The 16,577-nt window shown below is 39.7% G+C and overlaps 1 protein-coding gene across 4 annotated transcripts in view; it reads left to right on the top strand.

Annotated features, from left to right (window-relative positions):
* The window catches only part of TMEM200A (transmembrane protein 200A), a 71,583-nt gene that overhangs the window by 10,400 nt on the left and 44,606 nt on the right, over positions 1-16,577 (top strand). Inside the window, exons 2-3 of one of the 4 annotated variants that reach the window (XM_068551541.1) lie at positions 10,719-10,839; positions 11,766-11,834. The exons of 2 other annotated variants lie outside the window; for them this stretch is intronic. The gene's annotated coding sequence lies outside the window, so the exon portion shown is untranslated. The remainder of the gene's footprint in view (positions 1-10,718; positions 10,840-11,765; positions 11,835-16,577) is intronic. One more of the 4 variants, XM_068551540.1, reaches the window with a different exon arrangement.

Here is a 16,577-nt window from a genome sequence, read left to right as displayed (position 1 = left end):
GGAATTGTGGAACATTTGGGACTGTTGTGCTCGTGGTCCCTACACTGTTTGAAGGGGCTGTCACCCAGGGAGCATGGTCTGTTTTGTTCAGGGCTGTGCTCTCAGCAGGCGACCCAGGAGCAGTTAGTGCTGATGGGTAGAACTTGAGGTCGGCTGTGCCCTAAGGTAGGATGTGAACACCTGAGGGATAGCTCCTTCCCGAGGCCCTCTGCCCTCTTAGTCACTGATCCCCCCAAAATGAGCCAAACAAAGATCCTGAATTTGGAAACTTGTGGTTTTACTCCCTCTCCCAAAGGCAAGCCAACCATATCGAAGTGTCCGGTTTTCAGAGTGATAAACCTTGCCTTATTCCACAAGAAGGAGGAACTTGGAGTTTATTCAGACCTCTGTGGGGTGTTTATTGCCCCAAAACATTGCCTGAGACTACAAAGGAACTATTGAACTTTACCATAGCAGTCAATTTGAGGTGGTTTTTGAGTGCCTGTTTCAATGTTTCCACAACTGCTCTTTTGCTGCAGAAATAATTCACAACTACAATAAAAATACTTCTGGTTTTCTTCTAAAAGTTGGAGAATATTATTATAGTGTTATGACTCCATTTTCTTCTGTGGATCTCAGTCAATAATTTTGAGCAAAATTATTTTCATTCATTTGTTCACCAAATCATTATTTACTGAGATTCATTCAGTAGTTGCTGTTGAATTATATTTATGACCCATTTTGTCAAATGTGAGGTGTGCCTTACACCATGATAGTGTAGAAAACCAGGTAGGAAAGTATGACCTACCTATACATTTATTATTTGCTCTCTGATGAAACATATAAAAGTTCATCATGCATAACGTAGTAAATGCAAGCTCTGTAGGAAGTTCATTCACTAATAATTGATTCAATAAATGTTACGTGCCGGGAGCTGGGGATAGGGTAAAGATCAAAAGAAAGGTTGCGGTGGAGTGTACATCCTAAATGAGGAAGACAAGTCAGTTTCAGGAAGTAGAAAGTCCTATGAGAAAAGGAAGGAACCTGATGTAACAGAGTGCCTGGGGTTCTGTAGATCAGAAAGTCAGGAAAGACCTCTCTGGGTTTGTCATTTGAACTAAGACCAGCCTTGCATATTGGGGAGGGGAGTAGGCTTTATTTTCAGGGCACTGGGAAGCCATTAGAAGGTGTTTCTTCTGGAACATGATGTTTGAGGTCATTTATTAAAAATAGTGGTTGAGGTTTAGAATGCTAAGCAATATTGTGATGATGGTGTTGGAGCTGGGAACAAAAGCAACGTTTGCGTTAAAAACTCCCTGTGTAGTTCTGCTCAAGATGTGCCCTACGTCATTATGTGGCTGAAGGCATCCCATAAATAGTATATCCACCTTCAAAGGGTTTTTAATATGACTACAAATATTCTATATTAATATAAGTATAGTTCTGTCCATAAAATATAAACAGCTTAATCAGTCCACTGTGAAGTTTTTATGTAAAGCTTATATTTTTTTAACTGTGCCTAGCATAGTGACTTGTGTACTGTATGTATTCAGTAAATGTTTGCTGAATTAATTATGTTGAATCTTCTATACTGTCAGTAAAATATCACCCTACGATATAAAATCACATTTAAGACAGTATTTTTATGAAAAGACCAAATCATTTCTTAGAAAAAAATTTAGATAAAATTTAGACAAAATGTTAACTGTACTCTGAATATTAATAATAATTTTCAATTATAGTCAAAATTAAAAATTGAAATATTGAAAATAAAAATCTAATACCCAGGTATAATTATCTTCTTTATATGCAGTATAAGTGGAAGTCTCTGGAAAGTCCACATGTTAGATAAAGCTTTCATTAGCATCAGTTGGTTTTATCACACTCTATTTAACACATGTGGAAATTCCTTATTTATTTTATGAGTCTCCCAATCGTTGAATCAACCTCTATTCAGAACTCTTCTGCCAACACCGGTGTAGTGGAATATAGATGATAATAGCATATAATTAGTGATGCTTGTTAAGCTCATTGTTTTCCGGGAGACCGGGTTCAAAATATACTTATTGAGTCATCAGACATTTATGGAGAGTGGGCCAAGTGCCATCCACTGTGGTCAGTTCTGGAAGTTAACAGGCTTCTCGCGAGGAACTCACAGTGCAGAGAGCAATCTGGTACATACTTGGAGCAAGGGTGAGAGTTTTGAAAGATGATCTTTGGGTCTCCCTGAGTCTAAGCTTGGGGAAAGGAGATGGTAGTGAGTGAAACTGTGCATTATTTCACAGAAGCCTTCAATGTGGAATTTGGTTAGGTTTTTTTTTTTTTTAAAAGACAGATTACAAAAAGAAGACAAAGATAAAAAAGGCAGCACGTGCCATCCATCTTTCGGTAACAAGGCCACCTGCGTCCTGATTCTCGTTTCTACTGATATGACCTTGGGGGTTCCCCAGCTGCCAGTGACTCAGTGTTCATTTGGCAGGAGACCCAGGGACTGGCAACATCCCCCTGCCTCCCCCAACACACAACCCCATGAACCCTGCCCCCTTGGCTCACCAGCCTTGGGGTCTAGGGACCTAAGCTCCCCCTCCACGTCCTCATGGGCACCACTCCTCCAGACCGTCACATACTCCTGCAGCTTTAGATCTGCTGTCTTCTCGGTTGCTAATAGAGCATCACTTATTCATTGCTTTATTCATTCACTCATTCAATAAATATTTTCTGAGTACCTACTAATTTAGGCACTGGATATATAACAGGAAACAAAATGAAGTTCCTCAGGAGACAGACAATACATGTATACTTTCTTGTGACAAGTAATATGAAGAATGAAGCACAGCTCAGGGACGGAGAGCGCTGGGACAGGGGTAGTGTGGCCTAGTCACGGAAAGCCCCTGTGATCAGGTCTGATGTTTGAGCCGAGACCTGAATGAAAGGGAGGGAAGGACTCATTGGAAGGTCTGGGGGAGAGGAGAGTGCCAGGCAGAGAGCAGGAAGTGCAAAGGCCGGAGGAGGCAGCAGGAGAGGTGGGAGTTGGCTTGGAATGTTTGAATAGCAAAGAGGCCAGTGTGATGAAAACAGAGCAGGGGCTTACAGAGGGCCTTGGGGCCAAGAGGGAACTTTGGACTTTACTCTGGGTAGAATAAGAGGCATCTGCCAGGATCCTAACCTATAGTGGGGGCTTTGCTGGGCCCAGTCCTCGTGGTCCTTAACTAGTCTCAGAAGGGAATATGCAGCAAGTGGGGGCCTAGGTGTTCTGCCTCATCACCTGTAGGCCCTACCTGATGGGCCTGAACTCCAGTTCAGGATTCTCAGCAGTGATGTGATCAAATGAAAGTGACACTGATAAAGACTTTGAAGCAAGAATCACCCAGAGAATTCCAAATGAGATGTTTTACTTTGGGTGTGAGCAAAATTTTGCTGTGGATTGGAAACTGTGCATTCACTGATCAGAGTGTGAGAGCCATGAGGAGACTTTTTCGTACAACAGTAAGAAATCTGAAGTCTGGAGAAGCAGTCCGCTTTTGCTAAAGTTCACTTACTAAGTATTAGATGCAGATACAGGATTAAAATCCAGGCCTTTCTCCTCCTGATCTTGGCTCTTGAAGAATGGGGTGACATACGTGGGTTAAGGGAGAGAAACATTGTGAAATTTGGCTGGAGATTAGCTACCTAATAAGAACCAGGACTGTCAGGGTTAATGACTTGGAGCATGCCCAGAAGACCTCCTTAAATATCAGCATTCATTTGGTCGAGAGATGCTCATGGAGCAACTGCTGTGTTCTGCTTACTGACTGCGTGTGGTGCAGGGGGAGCAGCGAGCTGTGTTCACAGGGTGCACATGGAGCTGATGCTCTAGTAACGGGGGCAAAAAATTACGTCATAAATAATAAGTGTGGGACTTCCCTGGTGGCGCAGTGGTTAAGAATCTGCCTGCCAATGCAGGGGACATGGGTTCAAGCCCTGGTCCGGGAAGATCCCACATGCCGCGGAGCAACTAAGCACGTGTGCCACAACTACTGAGCCTGTGCTCTAGAGCCCGTGAGCCACAACTACTGAGCCCACGTGCCACAACTACTGAAGCCTGTGTGCCTTGAGCCCATGCTCCACAACAAGAGAAGCCACTGCAATTAGAAGCCCACGCACCGCAACGAAGAGTAGCCCCTGCTCGCCTCAACTAGAGGAACCCCGCATGCAGCAACGAAGACCCAACACAGCCAAAAATAAATAAGTAAATAAAATAAATTTATATTAAAAAAATATAAGTGTGATTCGTGGCATGGAGACACACAGGTTGCTAGGAGAGAGGGTTGTGAGTCAGAGGGTCAATGAAGGCTCCCCTGAGAAATGTCTTGTAAGATGGGACCAGAGACGAGAGGAGCTTGTCTGGAGAAGATGCTTGCCAGAAAGGAAAACCCAAGCAGGGAGGTTGAGGAAGGAAGGAGTCGGGTTGTTTTTGAAGGACAGAAAGCAAGCCCTGTTATTGGTCAAAGTGAGCAGGGGAGAGACGGTGGAAGGAAAAGCTGTAAGCTGGGCCAGCCATAATGCAGTGCCCTGAGGGAAATGGTAAGGGTTTGATATTTGATCCAAAGAGCAGGCTTTGAAAAAAAGAGGAATGACATGAACTGATTTGCATTTAGGTATCATTCTAGGAGTTTCCTGGTGAAGGAGTTGGAAGAAGCAAGAATGCATAAAGGAAGAGATAACAGGGCCTTCGATCGGGTGGTGGCAGTGATGTTCAAGAGACGTGGACAGAGTAAAGACAGGTTTTGAAGGCAGAACCAGCAGACACTGGTAACTGAGAGCATGTGGGAAAATGTGGTCCAAGATCCTCCAAGATTTTAGCATGGATGGTGGTAGTATTCATACAGGTGAGGAAGACTTTTCCTAAGTTCCGTTCATGAGTTCAGTTTTGGACATGTTACATTTGAGTTTCAGGTGAGATATCCCAGCGGAAAGGGCAAGTAGGCTTTTGGACAGATGGGTGTGGAGCTCAGATGATAAATTTAGAATGGAGACATAAATTTGAGAGTCCTTAGCTTGTAGTTGGTAATAAAGTCATGGAGAGAATAGAGACCAAACAAAGAAGGTGACTTAGGAGCATGCTTTGGGGATTTCCACGTTTAAGGGTGGTTAGAGAAACATACAGAGAAGTAGCAACCCTGGAGGTAGGAGAAAAGCCAACGGTGTGATGTAATTCATGAAAAGTACGTGGTATTAGCAAGAAAGCTTTGTTTGCCTGCTCCTTACTGAGCCCTTTCTGAAGATTTAAGTTCAATTTCTTTCTCCAATTAAACTTACAAGTGCAACGGTGATGTAGTTTAACCTATAAACTTTTGGGTGAAATGGAATTAGAAATTGCTGAAAATCTTTTTTTGAATTCCATGTCATAGTTGTTGATGCTAAATTAGAACAGAATAAATGCACGAATCATACTTTCACAAAAAAATCATGATAGAATAGCATATCTGAAGGTCATTTTCATTATCATGCTGGTTACTCATCTATTCCTACTATCAGTTCCACTGCTGCCTTCCAATTTGGTAGGTCTTTGAACTTTTTAAAGCATTTGCATATACACTTATTTAAAAATTTTTTAAAATTTTTTATTTACTTTTAAAATTTTAGTTATTGTTTAAAGATTTATTTATTATTTATTTATTTTATTTACTTTTGGCTGCATCGGGTCTTAGTTGCAGCATGAGGGATCTTCGTTATGGCATGCAGGATCTTTCGCCACGTCACGCAGGTTTCTCTCTAGTTGCGGCGTGCGGGCTTCTCTCTAGTTGTGGTGCACGGGTTTTTCTCTTCTCTAGTTGTGGCATGCAGGCTCCAGGGCGCATGGGCTTTGTAGTTGTGGAGTGTGGGTTCCAGAGCGCGTGGGCTCTGTAGTTTGCAGCAAGCAGGCTCTCTAGTTGAGGTGCGTGATCTCAGCAGTTGTGGCACACAGGCTTAGCTGCCCCGCAGCATGTGGGATCTTAGTTCCCTGACCAGGGATCAGATCCACATCCCCTGCATTGTAAGGTGGATTCTTTACCACTGGACTACCAGGGAAGTCCCCATATATACTTCTTAAAAATTGAGACATAACTGATGTATAATATATTAGTTTCAGGTATACAACATAATGATTTAATATATGTATGTATTGTGAAATGCTTACCACAATAAGTCTATAAATTAACATCCATCAAATTAACGCATAGTTACAAATTTTTTTCTTGTGATGAGAATTTTTGAGATCTACTCGCAGCTACTTTCAAATATACAATACAGTATTATTGACTATAGTCACCATGTTGTACATTACATTCCCCAGGACTTATTTATTTTAAAGCATTACTAGGTCATATGCTATCTATGTGACAGGCATTTTAAAGCTGTTTTCTCTTCCAGGACACTATAAGGAAAGTATATAATTTAAAAGAGAGTTGCTTGGATAGCTAGCAGAAGACTCAGAGGATTACCCTGGCTCTTATTACAATCGCATTTTAGCTCATTAAAATTGAAGAGAAGACACCTGTTATTTGAGGTTGCCTTTAGCCTCCCCACTTGGGAGCTTAGCTTAGCCCATTCTGTGTGTGACAGTGGACCCTGAGGGAGCATCACATCCTTGTTCTTGTATTTTCCTACAGGAAAAGACACAGTGGAAAGTCACCAGTAGTACGTGAAACTAATGTGCAAAAAGAAAAATCATCCTTGTGTGCGCATTGTCACATTAGAGGGGATTAACTACATTTACATTTTCTCTAATCTTCTAATGTAGTCTTTTCATTTTTTAATATTTTTCTTCATATTAAAAGATTATTTAAGATTCAGGAATAACCTTATTTATAGTATGAAGTTATCAAAGCACTTAATAGTGCTATTATGTCCATAGTACTTTCTTAAGTTATGATTGACAAGTATATAATAAAAAAACTCTCCTGGACTTTGAGTCCTTTGGGAGTTTGCACCTTGCTGCCCAGGGTCCCCTGTGTCAATGAGAATCCTCCAGACCTCCTTTGGCACCTTTCTTTTGTTATTTGAATGCTTAGAAGGTGAGCTTACCACTGGTTTTATCCATAAGTTTTATCCACTGGCATAAGTGTCCATCAGTTACATAAGACCTTCACAGCGATGTGTCCTAAGAAGTAGTGCCAGATACTGCTGGCTATATTTCATGATCCGTCTTCTTGCTTGCTCCCAACCAAAAAACAATTTTTTTTTTTCCAAATCTGTGCCTCTGCGTGAACCATTTCTGAAGATAACCTTTGAGGAGAGAAGTGGGGCCGTTTTCCGGTTCAGAGAGGACTTTTTATAACTAGTCATGGAAGTTGACTTCCCGGTGGATAACTATGTCTGGTGCAGAAGATGAATGAGAAATAACTGTCAGCCCTGGATTACTGTGCTGGGGACTCCAGTAACTTCCCTGCAAGTGCAGTTCTTTTAGAATGTCAGCCATTTTTCTGTACAACTGCAGTACATTGAGTGACGGTCCCTAAGCTGCCTTGTGCTATGTCAGACACACGTTATAGCATGATATTATTCCTGCAGAGTGGGAGAAAGCCTTTTTTTTTTTTTTTTTTTTTTCTGTCGAGGTGCACATATAAAAAGCAGTTTGTGGAAAGAGGCAGAGTGCCATTTTAAAATTTAAGTGTAGGCACCAGAAAGGTTTATACGGGTCTTATCCTTTAGCTCTATAGTTTAGCCGATGAGATTTGAGGAATTGCTAATTAAAGGTTAACTTTTGAAAGGCTGGTTCCCGGACCTGCTGGACCATCTCTGAGTGGGATCCCATCTCTTACCTGCATTTTCTCTTCCATTCATTCCAGAATCCCTATCACCTGGCTGTCTAGCTGAAGTGGCTCCCCTTCAAAGATACTTTTTAAATATAGAGTCAACTTTTGATTATCTGGGCTATTTATGATTTAAGTGAGATTTTGTTTGAAAAAAAGAGTCCCATTGCCAGGGATAATTTGAAAATCACTGGAGAATTCGAGCTTTACACCCTAAAAGCTGTGTGATCTTGGTCAAGTTACTTAACCTCTCTGAGCCTTAGTTCACTCTCCCTAGGGTGGGACAGCATGACTTCCTTGGAAGCATGGTTGGGTTATAAAAGGTCATGTAAGTAAAGGGTCTGGCACAGCGTGAGGCACGAAGTGGAAACAATATGAGGCAGCAAGTCTGGGCGTCCTGTCATTCCAGAACATAGCCAGAGGGGGAGTGTTCGATGACAGTAGATAATCTAGTCCTTTTCTTGGCCTTTTTCTCCACTGGCTCCCACCACCATGCCTTTGTTTTGCGCACACAGTCTGTGGGATACAACTGTTATCTCTGCCTGTTACCTAAGATGAAATCCTTTCTCCTGGGAGAGTTGGTTGCACTTTCCTGCACCTTCGAGATGCTTTGCTCATGCCAGCAGTTAAGCCTGATCCACAAAGAGTGACTTCTCTGCCTTCTGTCTCTGTTCTAGACTGAAGTGTATAAGTAGTAAAAGTGGACCTAATGCCTCCCTCAGGACAACAAAAAGAGTTGAATGGAGAGTGGAAGGGGAATTATTTTTCTCCATTGGTGGTGGTACCACCAGGAATGTTACCAAAAAATAGAACCACTTCAGCTTTTTGGAGACCAGTGGACAGGGGTCTCAAGAAAGGCAGCAGCCCCACGAGCAGTAGGGGTATGGGATGAAGAGATAAAAACTAACTACTATGCATAACATAGATAAGCAACCAGGATATACTGTATAGCACGGGGAGTTATAGCCATTATCTTGTAATGAAACTAATATAATATTGTAAATCAGCTATACTTCAATAAAAAAACAAAAGAAGTACCTCCTCCCCACCCCCAGAAAGGTTCTTTCTCTGTCTTCTTGGGGCAGGGGCAAGGTAGATGCACCAAGCAGCCAAATTTCTGCTCCTAAGTCTGCTAAGTTCCTGCTATTAAGTTTCTTCTGTGACCAGGCTCCTCTAGACACCTGCTCTGGCCCCCTAGGGACTCCATACCGGAAGCAAACCCTCTTACCTGACGAATGGTGTGAACTCCTTATGGCCAGTTGTGGTGTTCTGTTATGTTTAAGACTCCTCTCTAATTTCTGAATTGTCAAATTCAGTTGAATTAAAATAGCAGCTCTGAGGGGTTTATGAACCCCTGTAGTAGCATCAGGTGGGATAGTGTCACCTTGACACTATCAAGGTTGATGGGCAGCTCTTATCAAGCCAAAGGTATTAACTAGTTCAGAGGAAGAGCTACCCTAGTCTTAGTAGCTTTCTTCTCTTTTTTGAAAAAAAGAGTCCCATTGCCAGGGATAATTTGAAAATCACTGGAGAATTCGAGCTTTACACCCTAAAAGCTGTGTGATCTTGGTCAGGTTACTTAACCGCTCTGAGCCTTAGTTCACTCTCCCTAGCGTGGGACAGCATGACTTCCTTGGAAGCATGGTTGGGTTATAAAAGGTCATGTAAGTAAAGGGTCTGGCACAGTGTGAGGCACAAAGTGGAAACAGTATAAGACAGCAAGTCTGGGCGTCCTGGCATTCCAAAACATAGCCAGATGGGGAGTGTTAAATGACAACAGAAAATCCAGTCCTTTTCTTGGCCTTTTTCATTTTGATGTTTTGAAACATCCATGAAGGTATCTTAATAAAACTGAAAGTTGAACACTTGAATGCCTGACAGTGACAAATAATCAGCTTCCCAAACATAGTTCATAACTCAGCTGTGTATCTAGATATTACTTTCCGGTCTCTCTGAAAATACTGAGCAATAAAGTATGAGCTGTCAGGCTCAAAACCCAATAAGTGTCTTCAGTTTCAATTTTTAATGTTTTAGTAAATCACATTTGGTTGGCATAGAGATAAAAATGAATATCAGAAAGTGGTGAATACTGTCTTCATTATGAGTACAGAGGATTATCATTCTCTTTTAAAATTTTTCTGAATAATTCTGACAAATATTAAAACTTTGAGGGCCAGTGGACCCAAAGAATTTTACAGGAATAATATATTCAAATGATATGAAAAAAGAAATCATTTCTTAAGTACTTTCTCAACATTGTAAGTTGTTTTTATCGTTACTTTATAAAAAGTAAATTTATTCTTTATGAATTTATTTTAGTTTATTATAAACATTTGTCATGGTACTGAAGTTTTGATAAACATACCTTTCTAAAGGCTGCAATGTGGTCTGCTACCAACGTTTTTAAATTATAGTTTTTAATTAATTAAAAAGGAAATATTGATTCTTGTGATATTTAAAACTTTCCTTTGCAATTTCTTTGCAATCTTGGGAAAGAAAAGCATGTTTTTCAGATGTATCATTGGATATTTTGGAATTTTTTTAATGAAGCTTAACATTTAAAGTGAAGATCAGATCACACTTGTTAACTTGTCAAGGGGCAGATAACGATCCCTGGAAGTTTTCTGAAGGAATTTTTTTCTCTTAGAAGCTTCACGGTGTCAGACACTTTGGGATTATTTTTGCTTTTCTTCTAATATTACAACAGTTAACATTTGGAGTACATTTATTATCTTTTCGTAAAAGGATTTATCTTTATTAGCATCTCATCCAGTGGTAGAGAGAAACACAGCAAGATTGTCAGGTTTAATACAATCTTTTGGATATAAATATGGAAGAAAGTAGTCAGAAAAAAGTCTTTATCTAGAAAGGGGATTTTCTTTGTTAACATTTTGATCCATGCATGCATTTTGGGGGAATTATCAGTTATGGAGACCACATGATAAAACTTTTAATTTCTTATAGCCTGAAGCTACTGCAAGGTCTGCTGGGGACCAGGGCTCCTTACTGGGACTCTGTGCCTGGAGGCGAGTGAGCGACAGTGTGGGATGACATCAGGGCCCTGGAGGACGTTGTCGCCTAGAAGGTGGCTTTTTACGATTATTTTTATTATCTGTTTATTCTTTCAGGGATCTAACAGAGTTCCTTTAAATTCCTAACAGTTTATTGTCAGGGATTTGGCAGGCCATTTCTTTTGTTAACCTGATTATATAAAGCAGTTGTCTTATGTTGCCAAATCAAAGCTTCTCCAGTAAATACTTTTAATGCACAATAAAGATAGGCCGCTACTCTGGTGAAACACTCACTGTAAAAAAGTTTGCAGACCATTTTGTTGAGGAGGCTCTTCAGCAGGATTGCGCCTCATTCCTCCAGGTCTTTGCTCTCCACCCAAATCCCCAACAGAAAATGCCCTTAATTAGAAGCTCATTGTCGAAAAGAAAAATTAATCTCTCTGCACTTCTGTAATTTTAAAACTACATTATGTTCTGCTTGGAATGAAAAGAGGTCTATAACCTTGCAACCACTGATCTTGCCTGTCATTTTCCTTTTTGAAAACCTTTTCTAAGAGTCTGAGCCTCAACTAACTCATAACGCTATGTAATCTCGCATTATTATAAATAAACCATAAGAAGAATTTTCAGCTGAGTTTTTCGGGGCGACCTTTTGCCCTTTGGTCATGCTTTGAAATGCAAAATGAACAGTTGAGAATATTATCCTTCAGTTGAGAAAGAAACTCCTGTTTTTCTGAAATCATATTGATATTCTAAGGAAAATTGTTAATATATTTGCGAGCAAAGGGCTCTTACATTTACATTATCTAGAATTTTCCTGTATTCTTTATTTCACTCATGTGTATGTATCTGGGTTTATACAGCAACTGTATAGTTGTTGGGAAAAATATAAAGTATGGAAAAGTATTTCACCCTTTTAGGGCGGAAAAGAAACCATAGGTCTTTAAAAGCTACTCTAGGTCATTGGCATTGAAACACTTTTTCTCCCACCTCCCCACAGCCAAAAAAAAAAACCAAAAAGAAGAAGAAAGAAAGAAAAAAGAAACTAGTAAAAATGTAATCTCAGCAGGTATGACCTTGGAACATTTTATAGTAAATTTGCTTTGCAAATTTTGCTTTGTTATTTTAAAACTTGTGCTCAAAAGTCAGTATTCCTTTTTCTTCCACAGCGGCAGTTGAAAGCCAGATCCTTTTATAGATTTCCCTGCAGGACTCCCAGGCACTCCCTCACTGAGAACCTATTTCTAAATCGGAAACCTTTCAGCTGTGTTGAAGGCAGTCTCACATCATGGCTCATTCATCAATAATCCTCTGATGCTATTAAAGTGAGTGGGTAGGAGAAGGCCCTTTAATTGTCAATTCTAAGAGGATGTGACCTTTATGATCCATTCTAGCTCTATCATCTTGTGATAGTATGTCTTCCTTATATGAAGTTGGTGGTGCAAGACTCTGAAATGCACGAAAAGAAAGGAGGGGTTACCTGTCTGTAACTGTCCCCCAGCCCTATTGTGTTTATCATAAAAATATCAATCACATAACAACATTAAAGGCCTTTGGGAAAATTCCCATAATTCCTCTGTAGCAGAAAGGCTGTTTTGTTTGGGTAGGGTTTTAAAAGGATAGGTCATTGGGTGTGGTCTTATGAGTGTGGTCATGTGGACTCAACCACATGACTTTTCAAGTTTGTTTACAAATGGTTGAGCCAAGGAGACTCAAATTCTGTAGAGGGAACTCTAGACCAAAATCATGGTACAGTTTCCATACCCTTAACTGTGTTTCCCTGGAACAGTTATAGGTGAGGCTCTTTGGCTACTGGATTTGGGAATATTTAGGTTTAAACTTTTTTGTTTTAGAGATTTTCTGATATATTCATTGTTTTGTATATTTATTAGGTTTAAATTTTCTGGCTAGAGTGACTCAGAGTCCTGTCCAATTGTTTTCTCTTTGGAAGTTTCAAAAATTCTGTTTGCCTTTGTGAAAGTAAGAAAGAATGCAAAGATGTGAAGGGTAGGTATTCCAGTGTCACAGAGAATTGAAAATTTACAGTTAGTTTCCACTTCTCAGGATAATTTTCCTTTCACAGGTGGACATTTTCATAATGAGTATATGGGAGGGGAAGGGAGAAAGGCAAGTTCCACCCAGGAAAGAGGAGAATGAAATTTTAAATGTTAGTAACATCCTTATACTGTACACTAGTGGAGATCATCATGGCCACTTCAGTAATCTCCAAATGAAGAGGCCGTGAGGGAGCTGATGTTTAGGTGAGCAATAAGGCCTGACTAAGATGTTGCAAAATGTGAAAGGAACTAGGATTATTCTGGAAAAGAGAAAGTTTATATTAATAGCTTTCAAATGTAAGAATCAGATACCTCCCTCTTTAGGGAAAAAACAATTCGAAAGGAAATGTGCTTAAATTACAACATTAGGAAATTAGCTATATAGACACTTCCTAAGTTGATAACCTGCATAATGAATGATCAAGAGAGGTATTATACCTGTCCTTAGGGAAAATGGGACCTATTTTCAAAGTGTGACAATTCTTTGCTTAGATGAGTTCAATGTCTGTTGATGTTACATGTGCATTCTTGATTATGTGTGTTTTCACTCCCTAATCTAAACTCATATAGCCCTATTTTTTCTACTTCTGATAAGGTGATTGATTTAGTGAGTGGCATAATTAGATAACCATGCTTTCTCAATCTTGTCACTAGAAAAATGACTATTAATTTTTATGTACATAAGTACATATTTGATTTTTTAAAATAATTCCAGTACTTAAAAAATATGTGCATCAATCTGTTATAAACACTAAAATCACTAAGACTGAAAAAAAGAAGCATTTCAGTATCCTTACAGAAAGCATATTTATTGCAGTTTATGTGAATTACATCAACTTCTGCAGGTATGTGTGCTTACAAAATCATATAACTCATGGCACTCACTGAATGGTGGTAATTTTAACACTGATCATTACGTTTAAGGAGAAGACAAGAAAACTTATTTAAAAAGCAACTGCTCATCGTTAATCTAATAAAGGTAAACTGAATAGTAATATAAAATAAACATAATATGAAAATACTACTATATTCTAGCTTCATTATGTTCAGATAATTAGCTAAGCCAATGATATTTTCATGGCCTCTCAACAAATTAGAACCTTAGGATATAATTTTAGGTTATAACTATAGACTGTTGGATTTGGGTAGACTATAGAAGACCTTCTAATATAGTCCTCTGATTTTACATATGAGAGAACAAAGATTTAGAATTGGGGTCCAGTCATACTGCAAGATATTAGTGGAATATTAGTGGAAGCAGGAAGCAGATTGGGAGGGGCCTGAGGGGTCTCCTGATTCTCAGCCCAGGGCATGTTCTACTGTAGCGCACTGTCCAGAATGCCAGGTGTAGACTTTGAAAAGGGCAGTGAAGGCACATGCTGGGAATAATGATGAGCAGAGTAGATATATCAGTGCTTGTACCATTAGGGGAAGAGGGAGGTGTGAGCCTGCAGAAAAGGATTAAGGAAAGCTAGGAGCAGGAACTTTGATTCACCAAGCCAGCTCCACTGTACATGACCCCTGTGAAAGGTGGCCTTTCCAAATAGAAAGGTAAATATTACTTTAGAACTTGATCTTTCTGTGAAGGAAAATGCCTCACATTTGTTAGTATGTACTCTGTGTACCTTGCTAGGTTACTTTGTCCATACCTTCTCACTTGATTCTCACTGCACCATGTGAGGTAACAATTGTGCATCTAAGAATATTCTAGAAAAGTGAAGGAACTTGTCCTTGGTTGCTCATCGAGTAAGGGGTCTGTCACTGGAGCTCTTGCTCCTCTGACATTATGTTGCCTCCCTTAACCCACAACTGTATCATCTCATAAAAAATTGAAAGTAAATGTTATATACTTGAGAGTAATATATAAGGTTAATGTGGATCCTGGGGCCCTCCACCAAAAATTTTTGAATATGATAGGAGGAAAGCAGTGATACAACTCCAGAATTTTGAGAAACCATTACTTTTAGATATAGGATATCACAGCCAGATTTTAACACCATCAATAGATTCTGATGATTCACTGAATTTCAGATTTTCTCAGAAATTTCAAACTTTCTCAGTAAAATTTCCAGGTTAGTTGTGCTAAGTAAAGGACGTATGTTCAGACTTCTGTGGGCTCATTACATGGGCCCACTTTGTCACAATAAAGCTATAAATTCTCCACCCAATTCTTTGTTAATATGCTTCCTTAGGAAGGTTTAACCAGGTAAAAATTGCTCATATTGACAATTGAGTTACTAATAAAAGTTATTCTGCTTACAAGTACATTAAGCACACCTCAAGGACGGCCAGAAGTGTTTTGATTTCTTGGATGTTCTGGTTAACTAAAAATTACTCTGAATGCTTTATCAGTTTCCAAAAAGCAGTATGAAAAATTAAATGCCCAACAGCCTTCAAACTATTTTTTGACTATATAATTTAATTTTTCTTTGATTATAAAATTTCAGCCCTGATAGACATGATTATAAATCATACAATTTTATTGATTTTATCTCAGTTGTTTGGATTCTGGAGAAACGAGATCTTATTATACCTCTCAGTCATCCAGTTATTTTTTTTCTTTTTCTCTTATTTTCTTTTACTTTATTTTCATTGAAGTGTAGGTAATTCATAATGTTGTGATCGTTTCAGGTGTATACAGCAAAGTGTTCCAGTTATACATATATATATTTATTCCTTTTCAGATTCTTTTCCATTACAGGTTATTACAAGATACTGAGTATGGTTCCCTGTGCTATACAGTAGGTCCTTGTTGTTTATCTATTTTATATGTAGTAGTGTGTATCTGCTAATCCTGAACTCCTAATCTATCCCTATCCCCAACCCCCCAGCCGTCTAGTTTTAACCAAGAAGCATTCTGAAGTTCTTCACTGTAGCTGAATAGCAAACTTGACTTGAGTCCCATTTTGGTGAAATGACGGGTGCCTCTTGCCATGTCGGGTGAGTGTGAGCTGCATTCTGCAGGGTGCTATCGTGCAGAGGGCAGGAGGAGAAGAGGGTGACATCGGCGTTTGTAGCAGCACCACCACTTTCTGTGTGGTCTGAAGTATGTCATTTGATCTCAGCGAGCCATTAATGAATTGACAAAGTGAGGCTAGTACTACCTGCTTCACTGGATTACTCTGAGGTTTAAATGATAAAGCATGTGAAAAAGCTTGCTAAGTTAGCATTCTTTATACCCTTAAGAGTGTGAACCCTGCCTTTCTTATGAATATTTCTCCTCCATATCATGGGGGGATTGCCTTGGATATAGTAGGTGCTTAATAAATGCTGATAATGGATTGGGACTGTGAAAAAAATACTACTCAGCAAGGAACACGGGTCCACTAAGATCAGATATCCACCCATTTCCTGGCAGATTCCTTCTGCTGGAATCCACTCCAATGTTGAGGTTGCTCTGATCCTCCAAGGCAGCCTTGAGTGTTTGGTCCGTCTGCCCTGGACTTTGCTCTCCTTCATTAGAGCAAGATTTCTCAACCTTCCCACTATTGATTGTTTGGTCCAGATAATCCTTTGTTGTGGAAGGTCGTCCTGTGCATTTTAGGATGTTTAGTCACATCTGCCAGGAACTTCAGCGTTAAGAGCAGACCAAGTTGAACAGTAAAAAATACCTCCTGACATTGCCTCTTGTCGTCTGGGGACAAAGCTGCCAGCAGTTGAGAATCACTGTATACAGCAGTCATGCAGCATCGCTGGATTTGTATGTAATAATCAGCTTGCCTGTGCCTTCTCCCAACCAGACTGCCAGCCCCTAG

Source organism: Eschrichtius robustus, chromosome 9 (genome assembly GCF_028021215.1).
Source record: "Eschrichtius robustus isolate mEscRob2 chromosome 9, mEscRob2.pri, whole genome shotgun sequence".
Classification (NCBI taxonomy): Eukaryota; Metazoa; Chordata; class Mammalia; order Artiodactyla; family Eschrichtiidae; genus Eschrichtius; species Eschrichtius robustus.
Note: the sequence above shows the minus strand (reverse complement) of the source record. Positions and strands in the feature narration are given on the sequence as shown.